The 24,130-nt window shown below is 41.8% G+C and overlaps 1 protein-coding gene across 10 annotated transcripts in view; it reads left to right on the plus strand.

The window, feature by feature from the left end:
* Positions 1-9,435: 9,435 nt before the first annotated feature.
* Positions 9,436-24,130, plus strand: part of PAM (peptidylglycine alpha-amidating monooxygenase) — a 281,828-nt gene continuing 267,133 nt past the window's right edge. For 9 of the 10 annotated variants that reach the window (XM_059916835.1, XM_059916833.1, XM_059916837.1 and 6 more), the window contains exon 1: positions 10,340-10,535. The gene's annotated coding sequence lies outside the window, so the exon portion shown is untranslated. Of the gene's footprint in view, positions 9,460-10,339; positions 10,536-24,130 lie in introns of those variants that run through there. The other variant, XM_059916834.1, reaches the window with a different exon arrangement.

Here is a 24,130-nt window from a genome sequence, read left to right on the forward strand (position 1 = left end):
AGGAAAACATGCTGAAAGTAGCATTTTAGGTAGACCAGACTAACAGTAGTAGACAGGATAGACTGATTTAGAGAAGAACTGGAGGCAGAAACACCAGTTAAGAGTCTTAGAAAAGTAATACGGGTGAATTAGTGCAACCACTTTGCAAAACAATTTGGCACTACCTGGTACAGCTGCACAGACACGTACTCCATGGCACAGCGATTCTGCTCTTTGGTGCAGTCCCTAAAGAAACTCTCACATATGCATTAGAAAACCTAGATATGAATGTGTGCTGCAGTATTATTTGTATCAGTAAAATCTTGTAAATCTCTGAAATATTCATTAAGAGTAGAATACATTGTAGCATATTCACACAGAGCAATGAAAATGAGTGAACTACAGTTCCATCAACATGTAAGAACCACCCAATCATAATGTTGACTGGAAAAAAGACAATTCACAAGAGAATGTTATATATAATCTTGTTAATTATATAATACACATTTAAATGTATTAATATATTTATGTGTATATACATATATAAATTCTCTTGTGAGAATTGTATATATTACTTTGTTAATTATACATACACAGTTAAATATTTACTTATATATTTATGTGTGTATACGTACATAAATTCTCTTGTGAATTGTTTAATAGCATATTTCACTTTTATTAATTTCAAAGACATATAAAACAACTATATTTCTTTTAGGAATACATACAAATGTGGAAAACCTATAAGGAATGGTAAGGGAATGACATAAATTTCAGGGTGTTGTTCACCTCTGGGGAAAGGAGGCGTGTATGACTGAGGAGGAGCCCACAGGACCTTTCTGAGGTTCTGGCTACATCTTACTTCTTAAACTGGGCGTGGATAGTGTTAGCCAAAAAATAATGCGGGAGGATGCAAATAAGAAAAGAGTTTATTTGGGGTCTTAAGAATTGCAATTCAGGAGACACAGATTCGGGTAACCCCGAAGGAGTGTTCTGGGGAAGGAAAAGAGTCAGGGGCTTATAAAGACAAAAAGCCAAAAAGCCACGAGGTTGTTGAAAGTTGCCTGGCAAGAATTGTGATTGACTGTGACTTGAGTCAGAAAATATTTAAAACAACTTAAAAAAAATCACAAGTTGTTTTAGGATAGGAGTCTGATAAGTAGATAGACTGTCACCAGTTATTTTAGGGTAAGAGTTCAATAAGTATCTTGAATTTCTGGCAGGTGTTCTGATGACTTCATCAGGTCAGAAGGTCGGATTCCTTCCAGGCTGAGACATGCATAAGTCACACTTCCTTAATGACCTTCCAGCTCCACTTTACAGGGCTTGCTTAGCTATACTGACTCCATTTTGATTTTCTTTCACAACAGCTGAGTTTATTTTGTTATTATTTAACTGTATAGGTCCATTTTATATGCACTTTAGTAGTTGTGATACATTTCACAAGTTGAAAAGTTGAAAACAAATAATAAGGACTTGATCAAGGGTGGTCATAGTGGGCATATAAGGAAGTACATGTGTGATGTGTAATTCATGATCCATTTGGGTAAAATTATAACAAGAGTTAATTTTCAACTAGCAATACTGGTGCAGAGGTTCTCCAAACATGAGCTGTGACATACTGACCTTCCATTCCACTCCTCTTCTGTCCCACCATCTCCATACCTGTAGTTGATTCCCTAGATACAGATTTGCTCTTTTATGTTTCCAAAAATATTTATGGAAATTAAAGACTTATGCTATGTCTCCTGGTGATATTCTGATTTATAATAAGAAATATATATATTTGGTCATTCAGATGACCAAAAAATATTTCTCATATATATTCGGTCTTTATCCACAGTTCTTGGTGCATAGCTCCCAAGCCCCTTGGAATTTCCTGAGTAATAAGAGCAATGGGAATATCTTTTGCTATAATATTTGGTCTCTTGTCCTCAGTTCCAGAAAATGCTTTCAGAGCCATAAAGTTGAAATGGGTGTCTTGTTGTTCATAACAAGCTCCTTTCTACCACAACTGGTTTTATGTTAATGAGGTGACTTTGGGAAAGTACCTAAGGATGGCAGCTGGTTGCCAGGGGAACCAACTTTCAGGGAAGTGAGAGAGGTTGGAGGTTGAATCAATCACCTCCTGGTCAATGAATTAATCAATCATGCTTATGTAATGAAGCCTCCGTGAAAACTCCCAAAAAGAGGGGGTTCAGAGAGCTGCCACGTGCCACCATACCGGGTTCTAAGCTCAAGAAGGACGGAAGCTCCTTGATGCATAGGCCTCGCCCTATGTAACTCTTCATCTGTATCCTTTAATATCCTTTGTAACAAATTAGTCATCTAGAGAGTAAATGGGTTTCCTGAGTTCTGTGAGCCACTCAAGCAAATTAGTAGAACCCAAGGAGAGGGTTGTGCAAACCTCTGACTTATAGCCAGTTGGTCAGAAGTACAAGTAACAACCTGGACTTGCCATTGGCATCCTGAGTTGGAGGGGGTCCTAAGAACCTCCATTTGTAGCCAGTCAGTCAGAAGAACAAGTAACAACCTGGATTGTGAAGCCGGCTGTAGTGGAGAGCAGTTTTGTGAGGCTGAGCTCTTTACATGTGGAATCTGACAATATCTCTGGGTCGATAGTGTCAGAATTGCTGGTATCTGAGAAGTGCTTGCTGGTGTGGGGAAGACCACACACACACACACACACACACACACACACACACACACACACATTGAAATTGGGGTCCAGGAACCTAGATTACTCCCTCTCTCCCTTCCTCCCTTTTTATTTCACTTTCTTCATCTGATATTCACTCTAACTAAATGTCAATCTCATGCAAGTTACCAGGAGTCAAAAGTGAATAGCCATGGGTCTAAGCTTCCATTCAAAATCTAGTGGGTGCACTGCTTTTCTATTGCTGATGTAACAAATTACCACAAACTCAGCACCTTGGAACACACAAATGTTTTATCTTACAGTTCCGTAAGTCAGAAGTCCAAAGCAGGTCTCACCAGGCCAAAATGAAGGTGTTGGAGGGCTGCACTCCTCTTCGGAGGCTCTAGTGAAGCATCCATATTCTTGCACATTTAGGTTGCTGGCAGACTTCAGTTTCTTGGGGTTGTAGGACTGAGGCCCTGTTTCCTTGCTGGCTGTTGGCCAGGAGTCATTCTCAGCTTCTAGACCCACCTGCATTCCATGACTTCAAAGTCAGAAATGGCAGTTGAGTCATTCTCACATCTCATCTCTCCTGCCTCTTCTTCCATCATTGAATCTTTCTGACCAAGCTTCCTGCCTTCCTCTTCCACTTTGAAGGACTCATATGATTAGATTGGGCCCACCCAGATAATGCAGAAAAATCTCCCCGTCTCAAAGTCCTTAACCTTAATCACATCTGCAAAGTCCCTTTTGCCAAATAAAGTAACATATTCACAGGCTCCAGGGATTAGGGTGTAAACATATTTGGAAGCCATTATTCTGCCTACCACAATGGATGTTTTTGAAATTGTAAAATGAAAAATAAAGGCCACATACTTATTAATGTATAGCCATGGACTGGTGATTAACGAAGCAGCCAGCGTAAGAAACGACGAGAACTGTCCTTTGAATGATTATATTTTTCTAAATTTTTTCCCCCCCTGGGAAGACAGCAAGATGCAGTAAGTGAGGAACATAGCACAGTGCCTGACACATAACAAGCATTCAACAGATAGGCTATCTCTTGTAACCCAAATGTCCTCAATAATCAATTATCCCACCCTCAGATGCCATCTCTTTAATACTCAAACAACAATCCAATCCTCCACTTTGCTGGATTAATAGGAAGGACTGTCTTTTGCTATGTTCCCCTTCCCAGGCAATTCAAGAACCACTACATGTTCCACAAATCAGTCCTGGGATTCTTCCTTGCCTCTCCCTCTGCACTGTGACCCAGGGCTGCTCTTCAAGTCACACCACCATAATTTTCCCACTGCTGCAGATGTCTGTCCCAGCTCTAACCTAAGCATTGACCCATACCTTTCCCTTCATTCTCTAAAACTCAGCAAAGTTAGGATACAGGGATGAGAAAATGGATACAATGCAGACAGGGAAACAAACTCGGATATTTGTTATGACTATTCACAGAGTCTACTTCCTGTACCCCTGTACAATGACCCCCCACTGACCATTTCTCTCTGATTGTTCTGCTGCTGGGACCAATGTGGCTGCCACTGACCAGAGTACACTTTGACCGGTTCCTCCATACCTGCTTCAGGTCTTCAAGCATTCAGTGTCTCAAGTGTCCTTTCGGGAGGTTCAGGCCTTTATCTCAGGAGAGTATAAATGCCCACTGGAGCATCCACCCAGCACAGCACCCTCCTACAAAGGCAACAGCATAGTACCTGGCTTCTCAAGCATCAAGAAAATGCTGGCATTTAAAAATAGTTATTTGTTGTAGCCATCAATATTTCAGAAACATAGGGCTCTAATCTCAAAGCATCTCCTTGTATTAATTTTTATATTTTTTTCATAAAATAATCTGATGTTAATTTTGAAAGAAATTTTCAGTCCCCTAGGCCAACCTCTCACTGTGTATCGGAAAAATATCAGACCCAGAGAGGAGAAATGATGTGCATGTCACATAACTCGTTAGCAACAAATGCACAATAATGAGAGTCAGGTATTCTGACTTCCTGTAGGCTACTTTGAAAAGCTTTTTTTTTTTTTTTTTCCAATTCATGTTAAAAACAAAAATTTTCAACACCCTTATGTAGTCTTCTTCTGCTTCTAAATATGACTGGAAAATCTATGTCATTTTTTTATACATCTAGGGCTTTTTCTTATTGAAACCAAATCTCCAATGCCATCCCACTAAGAACTTAAATAGAGATGCAAATCTACAGCTGCAAAATGAAAATAAAATACAAATATGATGAGAAAGAAAACTGTGTAGCAAATGTACCTCATTTTCAGTTTTCAAGTCACTGAAAAGAAACAGAATGCTATGACAAAGGGTAGAGATTATGCCTTTTAAAAATAACATCAATCATTTTTCTAACAATAAATGTATTACATACTTATTTTGGAAAGTCCAGAAAAGTATGATAGATTTTTTTCATATTCAACAAAACTGAGATCATACACTCAAATATCTTTGAAGAGTCTATCAGTCCTTCTAATTTCATCTACCTGTGCTAATAACTGAATATTTTTCACTTGAAAAATATGTGGGATTTCCATTTTTTATCAGAAATTAAATTAGTCCATCTGGCAGGAAATTAATTTCTTTTTTTTTTTTTCTTTTTGGCTTGTGGGATCTTAGTTCCCTGACCAGGGACTGGACCTGGGCCCTCAGCAGTGAGAGTTTGGAGTCCTAAACACTGGACTGCCAGGGAATTCCCTAAATTAATTTCTTATTTAAAAAAAAAAAATCAAAGTTTGTGGAGCAGTGTTGGAGACAGTGATTTCCAGAAATTTCTAGTGATTCAGTGGTTATTGTAGCCCTTGTCTCTGCCATACCAGCTTCTCACCCTGCTAGTAACCTTTCCAAAAAAGGCAGTGGAGAAAAGCAGTATTTACTCAGACTTTACTTGACCTTGTAATCTCTACTGTCCAGTCAAATACTATTAGCCTCTTCAGCTTCTCCAATAAATACACTTCCTATTAATTGATTTCCTTCTTATATCTCCCTATTCCACCTCCCCCCTCCTTAATCCCATCATACTAAATTGCGTATGGGGAAAGTTTTTATAGCTTACATTATAATATTATATATAAAACCTATCATGTATTCTCTTTTGGGTCAGATTTATTTTCAGTCCACAAGCATATTCAAAGTATTAACTACTTATGTGATATTGCTGGCAGCATTTTAACACTCTTTTTTTCAGAATCAAATATTTGGTTCTTCATTAGTGCTGAATCTACATAAAATTGATGATCCTGGTTGTCTTTGTAATTATTTTGTTTCTAAACCTTGGACTTTATAGAAAGAATTAATTATAACATGTGTCTATTTTTTAACTGCTAAATTGGATAATGGTTTAATAGCTCAAGGGTATTACTTGTGGGAATTTAAGACTTATAAGATTCACTTTCCCCCCAAGTCTGTTTTTCTGCAGTGATCTATGGCTTTGATTTTAGTAACAAACCCACCAAAATGAGAGTAGGTCATGGACTTTCATTGTGAGCCAGCCTTGCTATCTTAGCCAGAAAGCTAGGTAGAGAGAACATAATTTGGTATGAAAAACTTACCATGTCAAAACAAATTAACAACTTTCTTGATTAAGAAAAGTAAAAAACTGCACCTAATAGGTAGATGAGCTCATATTAAATAGCATATTAAACAAGAATGGTTTTATTTTTATTTGCAAGGTGTTTATACTCTACCAACTAAGCTATACTCTAGTTTAGTTGCTCCGCGGCATGTGGGATCTTCCCAGGCCAGGGGTGGATTGAACCCTTGCCCCCTGTGTTGGCAGGTGGATTCTTAACCACTGCACCACCAGGGAATTCTCTCAAGTCTATTTTAAAGTGTCACAAGACAAAGTAATGTGAGGTATTCAAGAAGGCTCTGTGTACCTAATCGGGCAGAGCTTTCTGCAAAATATTTTGGTATTTTATTTATATGTGCTTCATTCAGTGAAAGAAGGGAGAGTGGGAGTTTGCCTGAGAAAAGAGAGAGAAAGGTTTCACATTGGCATTACATCAAGGGAGTTTGACTTGGTCTAACTATCTCTTATTGCACTTTTCACATCTTGAGGCCTGTTTGATGCATACATTTCTTAAAAGTCTAGCCTCATTTAAATAATTTATGTACTTAGAATGCCATTTCTAGCCTTGTTCTTCTGCACACCCCAGAGCTGATCAGAGTGTGGTGATCCCTTTGTTTTCAAAGGAGACTTCATGTTCACATTCTACAGGGGTTAGTAGAGGAAGACAAGAAAATAGTCCCATAATATTTCTGTCAGTTAATGGGAAAAATGTTTCCTCCTGTATATATCATGATAGGTAATTGAATTAGTACACAAGTAAGAAAGGGTTTGCTATTTCATACTCCTATAGTTTTTTCTTAATACCATGAAATTAAAGACATGCCAGCATGGAGCTGTGTATTCCTGATCACTTTCAAATAAGCACTGTAGTATATTATTTCTTTTATGTGCTTTTATAGCACATGCAGTGCAAGATAATTGACTCCATGACAGATGTCTATATTTCAGAAGAAAATTTATTTGTGAAAGAAGAAACATATATTACTGATTTAACATGGGGCTATTCATTATGTGGCCCAGAAGGTGCTTATTGACAACTTGTAAATTGAAATTAATATTTTCTCTTGTCGTTCTGAATGTGTATAAGTAAATTTTACAAATTTACTTCAAATTTTACCAATTTGAAGCTTATTCTACTATTTGAATGTAACTTTCTGTTCTCAATAAAAGTTGGGAGCTCTTAGATATTACTTGAAGTGCTGTGTAATGAGGAAGGGTGCACTTTTATTTCTTTTCAGGGAAGTCTACAGGCCAGCACATTCCTCAAATTGCCCAGGATAAGTTCTGTCCACTGGACCCATCTTTACAATGAAATGACTATCAGAAAAGTCTAAAGATAAGGAGTACGAGAAAGAAAGATTCTCCATGGAGCTTCCTTTACTCTGTTACTTGTGCTCAAAATGCCACTCTTTTCCAAGACAAAAACTAGTAGGCAACAGCATCTGAAGACTCTGACACTTTTGTGTGAGGTGGACTGGCTTGGAGAATTGGCAGTGTTAGGTGAACAAGGCTGCTGTGAAGGGAAACTGAGAAAAGGGGAGGTTTATGGATGAATGTCCATCTGCACCTACTTTTAACGCTGCCTGAGACCAATTCTGCTGCCTGTAAATGAACTCTCTCAATTTTTTCTTTCCTTTTTTTTTTTCTACCAGAATTTTTCCCAGGGGAAACTGGGCTCTTTATCCCCATCAGCTGACTAGATACTTCTTGCAGTAAGATTCTATCATGAATATAAAATTAAAATAACTAATAGATACAGAGGGATTACCATATTCAGAAAGGATGTAAGTTTAATAAGGTTTCATTTCAGAGACGATTTTTCTTCTAGCGAGAAGAGAAAGAGAAACTTTATTCAGGCAGGTCTCTTCTAGCCTCTTGAACTTTCAACGGCTTAGCCTTTTGTGCACTAGAGGAAATAAGGGAAGGAAAGGAGATTTTACAATTAAATTGGAAGTAGTCTTTACAAAAGAAAAACTGGGACGCTAAGGACTGGTTTTGTAATGACACTTCCAGAGTGCACAGCCAACCTCAGGTGAGGTGGAGCCCTGAGGCCAGGAGAAAGGAGTCTTCTCCTTACCTGTGAATGCAAAGTGGTAGGGGTGGCTGGCGTCACTAAGTACATGCTAAGCTTGAGCCTTCAGTGGCTGGACTGCACACAGACTAGAACGCCCTAAGGCTGTAATATCTGACCTCCAGGCTTGGCGGTGGCTTCCTCAGGCACATTGGCTGTCAGCGCAGCTGAAGCTGTCGCTGTGCCCACCAGGACCTTGAGGGTGTGAGAGAAGGCTGCCATCAGGTAACTTTGGATGTGTCATCCCACCCATTCTCCTACATTTTAAGGTAAAAATGTGGTCACCCACTGAACAGGAAAATTATCTTGACATAAAAATGCACAGAATTTATCTTAAAAATAACAACCACCACAGCCATAGGACTCCTGTCCATCCCCATTTCCTTCCCTTCCCACAAAGAATGACTTATTTAAGGGAGGGTCCCAACTGCTTGCTTTAGTTAATAACGCAGGCCAGGGGGGAGGAATAAGTGTCTTATGGGATGTCTAAACAAAAGAACAGCCCAACGAGCTGTAAACTGACCCAGCTCTGTTTCCTTGCATCTTGTCCGCGACCATCATTTACAGGATGGATTTCTCATCACTGGCCAAGAGCTTGACGTCATCAGCCTTCTCTGGAATTTGGGAAGTGGGGCGGGTAAAGGCCTGCTCTGAGTCCTGAAGTTTATCCTTGACTCACCACCGCTCGCTGAGAATTCTTTTGGGAGGCAGTCCAGATTTTGCAATCTATCCACTACAAGCATCGGTGTTTTCCCTATAGAGAAATGGATTTTCTTCCTGGGAGTTCCCCGATGGCTGGAGAGCTTTGCCTCCTTCATGCAGCCAGCCACTCACCCTCTTAGCTCGTTCTCACTTTCCTTCCTCGCCTTCCACTGGCTTCTACCTCACCTTCTTCGAGATCCCTCCTCCAGGTCTGCTCCTCCTCCATCCCCCAACCCGAGGGCCCCAGAAGGAGAAAGTGCCTGGAAAGACCAGAGCTCACTGCGCTGGGGATCTGTGCCGGGAACCTGGATGGGAGAGGTTGGGGGAAAGGAGGAGAGGACTTTGGAAGATGATAAGCGGCTGGTGCTGGGAAGGAAAAGGCGCGGTGAACGCACTCTACAGGTTACCTTCGGGGAGGTAAAGGCACTGGCAAACACCTGCCCTTGAACTAAAGGCGTATCAATTTGTGTGAGGTCAGTAATGCACAGCACCAAGCCACTTGGGTAGAAATCCTTCCGACTGGAACATCCCAGATCCCTGGCTTCCAGTTTTGTCCTGCTTCGGGGTGAGGCGGGGAGGGGGTTGATTTCTGGGTTCCCTGCCTGCAGTTTAGGGGAGAAGCAGTCAGAGTGTGCGCGTTGGGCGCACTGCGGGATGAAAAGGGTTTCGAAAAAAGAGATGTGCAGAGGTGGGAAACCAAGCTAGGAAAGGGGGTTCCCCGCGCCAGGCCTGGGGTGAGGGCACGGAAGCACTGCGAAGACCTGAGCGAGGTGGCCTGAATCCAGCGACCGGGAGGCGTGTGCATGTGAAAGAAATTGCACTTTTTCCACAGGTTCAACCCCGGTGCCCCGTTTGCCGGTTCTGCATACTTTCTTTGCCGGAGTCCCTAACCCTGGGCGGGAACAGGAGGGAGGGGTCCTCGATTCTCTCGGGAAAAGTCCTCCCAGCCCCGCGCTGGGCGGAGGGAGAGTCCGACATTTTCCTCGGCCTCTCTCCGGGCAGCCGGCGTGGCCACCTCGCAGGGCTGCTTTTAGCGACTCGGGACTCGGGCGGAGCAAAAGGAGACTTTCAGGCCGGGCCTTGACCCCCTTCCCCGGGCGAGAGTTCCAGCTCTTGGCCACCTCCTGCCCGCTCGTGAGTCCGAACACCCAGGACGGCGATCCCCGCAGGGAACCCCCGGGACGCTGCGCGCGACCTGGAGCTGACTCTGCGGGCACCTCGTTCCCAACCCCCGCGGCCCCGGCGCGCGAGGGGGCAGGGGCGGAGCGGAGGCGTCGAGCACGGGGCGGGCTCGGGGGCGGCCGGGAATCGCGGAGCCGCCCCGGGGGAGGGACCGGGAGCTGTCCCCCTGAGCTGAGGGCAAGCGGCGGGCGCGGTTGGGCCCCGCGTGCGCCAGGAGAGAGCTCCAGCCGCCTTCGCGGCCGCCGCGTGCTCGGCCTGTCCCCGCCCAGGGGGCCGGAGCCTCCCAACTAACTCCGCCCGCCGCGCCCGCCGCTCCGCCGTCCGCAGGCTCCCGCTTCCGTCTCGGACTGTGCTCGCCGCCGCGCAGGTTGGTGCCGCCGCCGCCGCCGTCTCCGCTGCCGGCCGGCGGGCAGGGCAAGGGCGGGGGTGGGAGCGCTGAAGGGGGCTCGGGAAGTTGGCAGATGCTGGGCGGGGACGGGAATCCTGCTGTCTCAGCTCCCTCTGCTTCCCCGCGCCCAAGGCGGTCGTTGATTTCCTCCCTGGCTGCTGGGGTCGCGGGGGATCCGGCGGCGCGGCCGGGGAGGGTCTCGGGCACTGAGCCTTCCTCGCACTCCCCGAGCCCCTCTCTGACCACCCCTCAGCACCACCACAGCTGAGGCTAGTTGGTAAGGGGTCACCCTCCCGTCCTCCTCACCTTCGCACTTCTCCTGGCGCCCTCACCCTGTGGGTAAAATTGTTCATTCGGCCTTTCTGCCCCCAACTTGGACAACTCTCCGTGCCGGTGAGAAAGGCTCCCCGGTTCCCAGACCCACCCCCGAGACTAGTTTCGGGTCGCAGCGGGGGCGCCGCGAGGGTAGAGCTGGGCTGGAGCCGAGCAGCGACCCGAGGTGCCTGAGTATCGGCGAGTGCCGGGAAGCGCTGGCAATTCCCTCTCCTCTTCTCTCGAGTCCCGGCCCAGCTCGGCGGTCCTTCCTGCCGTGGAGTATAATACGCTGTGTGATCGCAGAGGCGGGATGGAAAGTAACCACCCCTCGGATACTTGGAAAATAGGGATTTAAGCTTGCTTTCAGTCACATTCCTATCTGTGTGGCCTTGGTCGCGACCCTTTGGACACCCTATGTTCTGTTCTGTAAAACGCGGGTCTGCTTTGCCCACCCCTGAGGTCGTTGTGACGATCCAGTGGGATCACTTAGGTGTGTTACTTGATCTTGAGCCACCGGTCTCTGGTCTTATGAAGGTGCCTGATGGCAGATCCTGTGTTCATTCTCATCGTCAGAGTTCAGGTCCTTCAGCAGCTGAGATGTAATTATGTCTCTCTAGGTGATTTGGCCAATAGCTTTGTTAGGGTAAAAACTCGTGTTCCTGTATCTGATAATTAGTGTTCAGAATTGAAATCGTCTCTTCCCCACCCAACGCAATCAATGTACAAAGCTAGGACCTTACATATTTCTGTGGTCATAGGATTTCAAATAGCAGAAGATCGTTATTGGCACAAGTCTTTGGAAATAAGAACCGTGCTTGCTTCAGATGTTTGCCAATCTTTAAAACCTCTTTTCCATCTTAAGTGCAAATTTAAATTTGCTTTTAATTTTAACAGTTCAGGAAGTAGACTTTTATTTTAGTAAAGTAAGTTCAGATATTTAGCTCAAATTACTTGTGCCCTATCATTTGTAAATCTTCAGTTTAAAATCACAGGCACAAGAAGCATTGTTAGCACCACTCTTATCGCTTTATGAAGAAAACAAGTAAATGGCCTAAGAAAGTCAGCTTTAGACTTGAAGTTAAATAGCTATGGCCCGTCTTTCATGAATTCATGATTTAATAGGCATTTCATGAGTTCCTGTATTGTGCAGTGCATTGTGCTCTGTGCTTTTAAAGAGAGATAATAGAATATGTTCCTTGCCCTAGAGGAACTTCCAATCTAACTTAGGGACTAATATTTTTATTTCATATTTTTATATAAACATCATGTATTCTAACAACTACATATGGCAAGTAAAATGATGCCAAGAATACATTACTGAAGGCCCTTTAAGATCATTGTTTGGTGAATATACTTAATAGATTGGAAAAAAATAAGTTTAGATAAGCCAGTGTTTTCTGAAATAAAATTTCAAGTGCTTCTACATCATCAAATGGGAGGCATACTTGGAAATAAAATGAATTCTGTATTTTTTAGAATGAAAGCTCAGAAAAGCATCCATGTATGTATGATGTAGTAATCAAATGTTAAAAGCTATAGAAATTTCAATTCTAACTAGTCAATAAGTCAATTTATGGTGTCCATCTACAATTTTTTTTCAACTCCTTGAGAAAGGAAATTATACTATAATGCCTAGAAAAAATACAGAGATGGAATAAGCTGAAACTTGAACACTTGAACACAATGGCCTGGCGGGCCCTGGATTGATTCTGGAAATTTGGCTTAAAAAGTTACAAGATTCTTAGTGAGACTTTTTTTTAAGAAAATCACTTTAAAAAGTTTGGCTTGGTGCAAAGAATGGGCAGGAATCCCACATGGAAAAGATTGACCAGACTAGGTTGTATTTGGTGTGACTTGGTGACATTTCTGATTCTTTTCCTGCTCTTAGGAAGAATTCATCCATCTGCAGGGTATGTGTAGAATTTGATAGGCTTAACATACCACCAGTACTTGGGTTTGAGAGCTTGGGTTCAACTCACATAGTGAGGCTAGGCAGGTTTCGGGGCAGCCTGAGGGATATGAAGTTAACTTTACACTTGGCCTTATTGCTCAGTACCTTTGTTTTCCTATTTGTGAAATAAGATGAAAGATTGTGTCACTGCCTTGGAACTGTGTGGTTTGGTGTAATAGTCGTGAATATTGAGCCAGAAAGCTTCTTGTGTGTGTAAGAACTTTCTTTCCCCCTTTAACTCCTTTAGCCAGCAAAAGCTAATTGTGAAAATCACATACAAATAGCTGAAAAGAAGGGCTCTGCATAAAGTTGGTAGTGGTGTCCTGTGCTCTCAAGTCTCGTGAGAGAAGTTTCCATCATTTTATCTCCTACAATTTACTGATGTAGAGAATAAGACCTTCGTCTTATCCAAGGTTGAACAGCTAGTGGCAGGAGTAGAACTATAATTTCAATTGCCTGAAAATAGTTCTCTGGTTTCTCCTTACCTTGTGTGGTCTCTTATCATCCAGGACACATTAAAAATCTCACATTTATAAGTTGTGTATGGTTAAGAATTTTGGCTTTGGGTTCTGACGGGCATGGGTTTGAGTCCTGCCAGGCATTTACTAGTCGTGTAACCCTGGGTAAGTTACTTAACCTCCCGAGTTCTCAGTTTCCTCATCTGCAGAGTGGGAATAAAGGAAGTACTTAGTTCAAAGGACGGTTGTAAGGATTAAATGAACTAATTGATGTGAAGTGCTTAGCACATTGCCTGTTACTTAGTACATACCTGAAACTCAAGTAGTTATTTCAGTTTTCTGAGGGGAGGGGGATGACAATGCAAAGGTCCAATGTTTTAAAATAAATAAGTGCATAAAAATATAAATACAGCACCACTCTCAATGTTTTGAATTAGCCATTCCCACTGGCTTTGTTAATTTATTTAACAAGTGTTTATTGAGCTCCTACTATGTTGGGCCTTTTCCTAGGCAGTGGCATACAGTGGGATACAAGACGGTCACAGTCACTCTCTTATGGTCTAAAAGTCTGGGGAAGGATATAGATTTGTAAACAGAAAATTATGATCGTATGTGATTTGTGTGTGGAGTAATGCAGAGAACCGCAGAAGGTGGGATGGGATGGTGTCATACTGTGCGTCACATCATCACTGGGGTTGGTGGTAGTCAGGGAAGACTTCCCATGAATACACTAAGACCTGAAGAATGAGTGATAGTTAACAACTGAAGAAGTTGGAGGACTGAAGAGTGTTCCAGACCAAGGGGAACAGAGCATGATGCTTAGAATGGAACTCAGGTAGATAATGTAGAAGAATAAATAAGTGAGAGCTGGAGAGAGAGGTGTGGCAACTGGCGAACCCAGGCTCTGTCTAAAGGGAACAGTAGATACTCAGCTCCAGCCAAGTGTTGTCAGGTTGGGATGCAGGCCAAGTGTTGCCAGATGCCCTGATTTTTTTTTAAGAGGAGCTTACAATTCATATTTCATAAATGTGAAGTGGCCCAAATGTTTTTAAAACTATGGTGTGGGCCAAAAACCAGACGCATTTTGTAGTTGGTATTCAACTCAGGGCCACTACTTTATGACCTGTATTTTAGGAAATGAAAGAAGTTTAATGTGGCTAAAGGAATGCATCTTAGAAGAAGAGGCAAGGGAAGAGCCCACAGGTAGGGGCAGAGCCACATCATTCAGGGCCTTGTGGCACTTGCCAAGGAGGGTTGGCTTGATCCTAAGAGCAACGGATAACATCAAAGACTGAAACAAGAGTGGCATGCTTAGACTTGTGTTTACAAGGTATTGATACATTCTAGCTACTGTATGGAAAATGCCTGGGAAGAGGCTATAGTGATAACCACTTAGGAAGCTATTGCAATGGTCCTAGCAAGAAATAAATATGTCTAGAAACAGGGTATTCAAGCAGGATGGAGAGAGATGGGTAGATTTCAGACGTGTGTATGAACTTCCACTGTTGGGAGATAACTCTCCATTAGTCACTCATGTTTCTGCACGTCTTGTGAGCAGAGGCACTGACTGTTTTCATTCCAGACTATCTTTTCAAGGACTTTTATATAGCAGATAGCTATGGAAGATAGAGGTAGCCTTTCTCTATGGAGCAAAGGGCAGGTAGGTTTACTGTCCATTGTAAAAGATTTGGTACTCTAAGCTCAGGGGTCCACTTCTCTAATGCAAATCATTTAGTGTGTAGGTATGCTATGCTAATATTCCTGCTACTGCTTTTTCTGTGAGTAATGTAATCCTTTGTCTCTGACCTAGGAATCTCATTCCTTGTGCTGGCGTCCATGAAACTGTGGTGTGCTTATTTGTTAGCACTAGCCACCAGTTTAACCACTAGCCACATTGTTTAGATTTGTTTCAGTTAATTAAAATAAAAAATGTTACTTCCTCAGTCACACTAGCCACATTTCAAATGCTTAATAGCCACATGTGGCGGGTGGCTACTACAGTGGGTAGAGCAGACACAGAACATTTCCATCATCGCAGAAAGTTCTGTTGGATGTTGTTGGTTTAAAGCTTCAGATTTTTTGTCTTCTTGGATGAGTAGAGGCAGAAGTTGTTGATTATGACAGCATACAAATGATGCTTGTTTTTGTGTTAGGTTCATTGGGGTTCTTTCATACAAAGGAAATATTTCAGTTTGAATAGTTAGTACAGTATTTAGTTCACACCTGCTGGGGAAAAAACAAGTAGAGAATTATCTGCAATGTCAGCTTGGAGACTGGGCAGACTGGAGCCGTGTGGCAACGTAAGTTCTCCAGATTTATGGCATTCTTCAAAATCATGTGTGACCGTGAGATAGGGATCTGTGCTAAGAGGAGCTTGAACTTCTGAGCACTGTCTTCAACTTCATCTATTAGCCATGCTTAACATCAAAGGACAAGATTGGCACGTTTGCAGCGAGGTTCCGCAACACAGCCAGTCCAACAGCCAGTCCACAGCAGCCAGCTGTGCTGCCTGCACTCACATAAAGGATGGAGGACAGGAACAAGACTTCCACATGGCTCTTGCTCAGGGAGTTCAAGAGGACGGCCTCAAGAAAAGAAGGAACTGGACTCAAAAGAAAAACCAAAAAACAAACTCCAAACCCAGCAAAACACAGTAGTACTGAAAAGCACAACCTGAAGTGGCACAGCAGAGATGGGGGAGGATGCCAGGAAACAATAAAAGCAGTAGATCCCTGCTTCCCTATCCGTTGCGGGAAGCTCATTTTGAGGAGGGCATGGACCACGAGTACTGGAAAGTGAAAGCACAGTGTTCTTTCTGTCGTTCTGTATTTCTGTCAGCCCAGCCAACAGCTGCTGCAGCCACAAAGGACAGTGTTTTACCTGCATTAAGCGTGCAGTTGACTGCTAGTCCTGTCTTTACAACATAAGCAAAACAAAGGACAGCGGTAGAAATGTTAAATAATAAACACAGGGGCCCTTACAGAAGAATCATACTACCACCTGCTATTTCCATGGGTAAAAATGCCTTTTCAAAAATTTCAGATATTACAAATTTCGTTTACCTATGCTGGAAGAAATTTGCTTCAGAATAGTACCTATTTGTAGTGTGGTAAAATTTTACTTATATGAAGACTAATTCATATTTTTAAAAATCTAAGTTTTAGAATATTTTAAAGATTGAACGTATTAAAGTGCTTACATACATAACCCAGAACCTGCTAAGCCTGTTACCTTGTAGAACTGTTTTGAAGAAAGTTTTTATAAAGAGATACGTTAATTTTGAAGTAGAATGATGATTGTTTGCATGTAACTGGAGGCTTCTAGAGTGTTTAAAGAAAACTTATGTGGGTTATACATTTACCTCCTTTTTAAAAAAAATTTATTTATTTATCTTTGGTTGCCTTGGGTCTTTGTTGCTGCGCGTGGGCTTTCTCTAGTCGTGGCGAGGGGGGCTATTCTTCGTTGCGGTGCGTGGGCTTCTCACTGTGGTGGCTTCTCTTGTTACGGAGCACGGGCTCTAGGTGCGTGGGCTTCAGTAGTTGTGGCACGCAGGCTCAGTAGTTTTGGTTCACGGGCGCTAGAGCGCAGGCTCAGTAGTTGTGGTACACGGGCTTAGTTGCTCTGTGGCATGTGGGATCTTCCCAGACCAGGGCTCGAACCTGTGTCCCCTGTATTGGCAGGCGGATTCTTAACCACTGCACCACCAGGGAAGCCCACGTTTACCTCTTGTTTACGATACTAATTGCATCAACAAACCCTTATTTTCACAGATAATCCTTCTCAAGTTTCAGTAACTTTTGGGAGAGCCAAGGTCAGGTGCTATTAGGGTTTGTATCAACGTAGAGTCCCTTACATAAATGTCTCAGTCAGTGAGGCTTTACTCCATTTAGTGTTTTAATGCTATTATACTTTGCTAAATGTCTTATTATTATTATTTTTTAATTAATTAATTTATTTATTTATGGCTGTGTTGGGTCTTCGTTTCTGTGCGAGGGCTTTCTCCAGTTGCGGCAAGCGGGGGCCACTCTTCATCGCGGTGCGCGGGCCTCTCACTATCGCGGCCTCTCTTGTTGCGGAGCACAGGCTCCAGACGCGCAGGCTCAGTAGTTGCGGCTCACGGGCCTAGTTGCTCCGCGGCATGTGGGATCTTCCCAGACCAGGGCTCGAACCCGTGTCCCCTGCATTGGCAGGCAGATTCTCAACCACTGCGCCAACAGGGAAGCCCAAATGTCTTATTTTTTAAATTGTGAATTAAAAATATTTCTGTAGGGATGGAAAAGCTTGGTTGTCCCCCCTACATTCTCCCCTCCTCGTCCCCCTAAACGTGGTAACATCAGTTGTTCAGTGTGCTTTCATTTTTCTCTTTCTGTTTGGTTTGCCATAGTTCCTAACTCATGCTTCAGGCTTGCATTTCCTTGTGCCTCCCTTCTCTTCATGCAGAGAGCATGAAATTAGAAATAATCATTGTCTGTTGTATTTCTGAAGATTAGAATTTCACCAGTTTCATGCTGTCCCTTCTCAGACCGGGTGTGGTAAATCATCTTTGGAAAACTGGCTCCAGTAAAACTGGAGTATGCAGTTGAAACAAATGCAGGAGACTTGCTGTTTATTGCATGAGTCACTTATGGGTTCAAATGGAAGGAAATGATACCAGATTGCTTTTCATGCACGTCATTATTACATCTTATTTTAAAATAGGTCTGAAATAAGGAAATAAAAATGAACTGATAAGCTCTTTCTTTTCCCCAGAGAATTTAGAATTATATGGGTTCTAGTGTTAGGTGATTCAAACAGTAACAATGAGGGTCACAAATTAGGCCTTGTCCTTTAACCTGTGATTTCCTGTGGTGCTGAGAACTTTTTAGGGTGTATATTTCTCATCTTGCACATGAGTGATTTTAATCAGGAGCAAAGTAGGTTCTTTCTATTATAAACCATTTCCTCCATGGCCCTTGCCTCACTTAGCTATTACTGTATGCCTAATCGACCACAGTGAAATGTCTTTAAAACATTTTCTAGGGGAGTGAGGACCTTGGGGAGAATTTTTATAAAGGAAAATGCCGAGAAGGAAAGTTTGAATGGTTTCTGTGCGTAGTTAAATGTTTCCAGAGAGACTGAAGAGTCAAGGAGTTGCTAGTAGGATATGTAAATGTAACCTTTCACCTAGTTACTGTCATTACCTAAATCATAACTATGTAGTTTTAGCAAATTCTTTGAACTGGTTCTAGTTCTGTAATGAAACAGATTGTCCTGTTCCTGTTCTTTTCCAGTCTACAGTCAGTGCCATTTCAAAGTTTGCATTGCCCTAGGCTTTCCCTCTCTCCTGTTTTTAACAGCAGTTTGTCATCCTATTACAGATGTTCACTAATATCTTTGTCTTTGGCTTTACTTCAGTATTTGTGGAAAGTTTTTATATCTGTGTATTTGATATTGACTTCTAGCTTTTTGGTTCCTAATAGGGTACCTTCTTTCACTTATTCAACAAATATTTATTCAGTGCCAAGCCATGTTCTGAGCACTATTCTTGACCCTAGAAATTTGAGAGTGAGCAAAACATTCATGGTCTGTGCTATCATGGAGTGAAGAGTCCAAGATAAAGACAATCATTAATCAGTTTTTTAAAAAGCACAGCAATTAACAATTACATAGTTACAAACAGAGATAAATGCTCTGAATAGAGCAATACTTTTGTGGGCTTGTATAACAGCAACCCAAGGAAGTGACACTTGCTTGATAGCGGAAGCATGAGTAGGAGAATGTGAGAGAGGGTGGGAGGAAGGGCGTTCCCCACAGCAGAGGGAAGTTTGTGCAGAGGCCCTGAAACAGAAGGGAACAGAGTGAGATCAAGTAACTGAGGAGAATTCAGGGGAGAACGGAATGAAATGAGGCTGGACACCTAGGCTGGGGCCAGTCAAGAATTTGTTCTTTATCCTAAGGACCGTGGAGAGTGTTTTAAGTAGGGGCTGGTGACCCCATGAGATTCGTGTGTGGGTAAGATCATCTGTAGGGGAATGAATTGGAGGGGCCCAGGTTGGCAGTGGGGAGATGTTAGGTGGCTTCTGCATTAATCCAAGTAGAATGACAGGATGTACTAAGCCTGTTGTGTATACTGGAAAGTGGCAGTGAAAATAGATTAAAAAGTGTTTTAGGGGATAACATCAATTATACTTGGGAATAAGATGGGATTATTTTTTATTCATTCAACAGATATTTAGTGAGTTTTAAACTTTATGCCAAACTCTGTGCCAAGCTCTGGGAATACAGCTATGACCAAGATATACAAGATCCCTGCACTCACAGAGTTTACATATTAATGGGAATGACAGCTAATAGGAAATAAAAAATAAATATAATTTCAGATAATAACAAGTCCTATAAAGAAAAACGAAGCTGTACAAGGGAATGGAGAATGACAGAGGAGAGTCCTCATATAGGGTGGTCAAGAAAGACGTTTTTGAAGAGGTGGCATTTCAGCAAAGACCCAAATGAAGTGAGGGAGCTAACCATACAAAAAATCGTCTACCCCACAGAGGGAACAACAAGTACAAGGTCTTGAGGCTGGAACGGGGACCCCTCACCTTCCAAGAATACCAAGGAGGTCAATATGTGTAGAAATGTGGGAGGAGGGAAGAAAGACAGATGTCGAGGATGCCTTGCCAATACTTGAAACTTAAAACATCTAAATAGGCTCATTATATTCTCTTCAGTCATAAGCCACACAATCCCAGGTTGCTTGGCCCCTAACCTGTTTTTAACACTGCTATTGGAACAGCTTCCTCTGCACACGTTGCTAAAAACCTGATGGTGATATTTGCATGTCCATCCTGTCAATCATGACCCTTCAGTCAGCTCCGTGGAAGGGCTCCTCTCCTACTTTAAGCCCACTTCCCATTACAACCCTCTCTGGACTTCTCAATTAGGCAGTTGAAGGCCCTCCTCCAGTGTTTGTTTAGACCTTCCACATAATTTATTGTTTTTCTCCTTGGTGTTACATTTATTCACCATGGCACCTCTTTCCTTCCTGTTAGTCTGTTTCCATCTCTTCCTTCAAGACCAGGTTCACAAGTGAAGTGTTACCTTTTCTACTAGCTTCTTCTGATTTATTCCACCTTACCTGGATCACTGAGCCCCTCAGCCTACTCAGTCTGTGTGATGTCATTTTTTTCTTCCTTCCTTGTGTCACTTGAAAATGCACTGCTTAAACGTGCCACCATTGTTCCAGATTAAGATATTTATGATCATATTCTTTCTTCCTAGAAAAAAATTGGCACTACTGCCAGCTCTGCTATGTGTATATGTGACATTGGCCAGAGCATTCACCTGACGGAGGTTCAGTTTTCCTGTCCACTCCCCTATTTCTTCCCCAGTGTGGTTGTAAGGAGCAAATGAAGTAAAACATGGAAAATGTGTTTTAAATACATGTAAGACATTTTTTAATATTTTAGATGGGCGTATTTCATATCCTCATCTAAATTGCAGGTTTTTCACGCCAGTTCCCACCAGTGTGGAATTATGTGTGCTGCAGGAGTTCTGTGAGGTGTCTCGAGCTTCCAGCCACACTCTGCAAGCTGGGGACAACTCAATCCATGGCATGCGTATTAGTCTCCTAGGGCTGCTGTAACAAAATGCCACAAACTAGGTGGCTTAAACAACAGAAGTTTATTGTCTCATAGCTCTGGAGGCTCTGAGATCAACGTATTGGCAGGGCTGGTTCCTTCTGAGGACTGTGAGGGAGAATCTGTTTTCGTCCTCTCTCTTGGCTTCTGGTAGCTCCAGGCATTTCTTGGCTTGTAAATGGAACTCTCCCTGTGTCTTCACATTGCCTTTCTTCTGTGTCACTGTGTCCATGTTTCCTGTTTTTATAAGGACACAGTCATTGGATTGTAGGCCACCCTTGTGACCTAATCTTAACTTGATCATCTCCATAGACCCTATTTCCAAATAAGGTCACATTCACAGGTACTAGAAATTAAGACTTTAACTAATCTTTTTACAGAACAGAATTCAACCCATATTAACATGATTCAATACACATACAAGAAAGGGAAATCACAAACTTGGTGAATTAGCTCTGTATTACTAGAATGACTCACAGAGATGAATTAGGTATGGAAGAGCTAGTTTCCTGTATGATGTAGGGCAAAATAAATGAAATACTTGGTAAAAAATATGTGTGAAATCTGAACATTCATAAATACTTATTTCAGAGTTCTACAAGTCCTGTTAATTTCAAATTGGTTTAAATTAGAGCATAGAGGGCCAGCCAAGAGAAGGAACAAAAGAACCCAGTAACTTTTCTTCCAAATTGTAATAGTACATTCAGTTATTGTACTGATGTGAATGGAAAAAATATGCAGTGCATGTGCTTATTCATGTAATCTTTATGTGAACTTTTTTGTGTGAAAAATTTTATTGCTTCAATTGATTTTTTTTTTTTGGCCCAGCATGCTTCTCTTTGACTTTCTGGAAGGCCACATGTGGTCCTATGACAAAGTGACCCTTCTCTGCTAAACACCCAGAAGGGTCTGTTGTTTTTCTCCTATTCAGTGCCCCAGCCTTGTTGATAAAACTCATTCCTCTCTTAGACTTAAAAATCTCATTGATGTATTTTTTTCTCATCAGTTTTTTTTTGTTACTGTTGTTTTGTTTTGTTATTTTTTGATAGTGCAGGGGAGAGTTTGATGCATTGTTACCAGTTGATGTTGGAGAATACCTAAGTAGTAGAGTTTTATCAGATTTGACATTATGATGTTACATTTTATTTGGTGAACCTGTGTTAATCTTCATATGCTCTCTTATTGTCATTTAGGACAGCCTTTGCTTTAGGGACATTGAGGAAGGCACCTGAAGCTGGTGTGGTGGTATTTTCCTGTGTACCTGGCTGACCAATTTGAAAGTTTAACCATTTTTTGTTTCCTAACAGTCTGGCACATAGATCACATCTGAGAAGCTTACTGTAGGAAGTCATTCAGACTTAGTGAATAGAAATTGAATACTTGACCTTTACCTAAAAAGTGGCTATTTTTTGTCAACCAGAAGAGCACAGCTCCTATATTCCAAAAAACTACATGATAGAGAAGGTTTTTAATTGTTAAACTTCCATTAATTTACTTCATTATTATTGCTGCATTGAGATTTTCCCTAAAGGAAAAATCAGCCATAAATTGTTATTTCTGCTTATAGTTTTTTTGTGAAAAAACAATTTAAAGTCAAAGACAATGAAATCCAGGTTTCAGTGTTATTATAGAAATAAATTTCTTCTTGGTGTCTTATCAAGTAGGTATTACCTGGAGAAAAAAATATTTTGATCTTACTCTTCCAAATCTAACAGGATACCTTCTTTCTGAAACTATAAAAGAGTGAAAGAGTTATATGAAAAGGATAAAATAATGGACAGGAGATTAAATTTATTGCTACTTAATCATCATCATCTGCAAAGTTTGATTCTTCCTAGTTCTTAAGTAAAATTTTTTGGCAAATATTTTCCCTCCAAAACATAAATACCAGAAGGTCAAAATAGTTACTGAAGTGACCAAGAAATGTGTTGAAGAGAGAGTGTATCAGATAGAACATTTCATGGGCTGAGGAGCGAGGCAGTGAGGTGGTGGGGCTGGGTGGGGGAAGGGTTAGGGCAGGACATTTTAAAAAGTGTGTTTATTCCTGGAGTCTGGAAAGACCTTGTTTCTGACCATTTTAAATGTTCTTTTTGCTGTTTTTGGTTTTGCAATCTTCCATTGTTGTTCCAAGTTAAAATATTTATATGTATGTTCTTTCTCCCTGAAACATGAACTTCAGGCCACACCTGGGACCATCTGGTATTTTGTGTAATCTCAGCATCCGGTGGAGGTGTTGGACCCTGGCGGTGCTTAGCTACTAGGTTCCAGGACAGTCATAACCTCACTGATACCATTTACCCTATTTGGTGAATTCCCTACACATTTTCCTGAGATACGAATATAAAAATATATATATACTTGAAAACTACAGGGACTTTTTTGAAGTGGTTAAGTGTATGGACTTGAGAGTCAGACAGCCTTGGGGTCAAACCCCAGGTCTGACATTTACCAGCTGTGTGACTTTGGAGAAGTGACTTACCCTCTGTATGCCTCAGTTTCTTCATCTCTGAAACCAAATAATAATAATAATAGTAAACTGGCCCTTACGGTATTTATTATGGGCCAGACACTGTTCTGGTATTAAGTAGTGGGGCAAGGATTTGAATCCACGGACTCTGCCTTAGGGGTCTGTGTCACCTGGGAATAAATGAGATGATCGTGTAGTGCACTCAGAATGGAGTCTGGCACACAGCAAGCACTCAGCCTACTGCTTCTCACCACCCCTATTACTGCTACACCTGCTGTGATGGCAATGACTGCTATTACTGCTATTAATTTTTTTCATTGAAGTATAGTTGATTTACAGTGTTGTGTTAGTTTCAGGTGTATGGCAAAGTGTTATATTCTTTTTCAGATTCTTTTCCATTATAGGTTATTACAAGATATTGAGTACAGTTCCCCCTGCTATTCAGTTGGTCCTTGTTGTTTATTTTATATATAGTAGTATATGTCTGTTAATTCCAAACTTCTAATCTGTCCCTCCCCTCGTTTCTGCTTTGGTAACCATAAGTTTGTTTTCTATGTCTGTGAGTCTATTTCTGTTTTATAAATACGTTTATTTGTATCATTTACTGCTATTAATATTGTCCACTCTGATTCATACCTAACCACATTTTAATAGTAGTTAATAATTTTCCCAAATACTCTCTCTGAAAAATGGCATTAGTAGTGTCTCTCTCATGTTTTTTTCCCAGCAATGCACTAACACTTGCATTGATTCTTAAAGGGGTTTCC

This window comes from Balaenoptera ricei, chromosome 3, assembly GCF_028023285.1.
Source record: "Balaenoptera ricei isolate mBalRic1 chromosome 3, mBalRic1.hap2, whole genome shotgun sequence".
NCBI classification, from domain to species: Eukaryota; Metazoa; Chordata; class Mammalia; order Artiodactyla; family Balaenopteridae; genus Balaenoptera; species Balaenoptera ricei.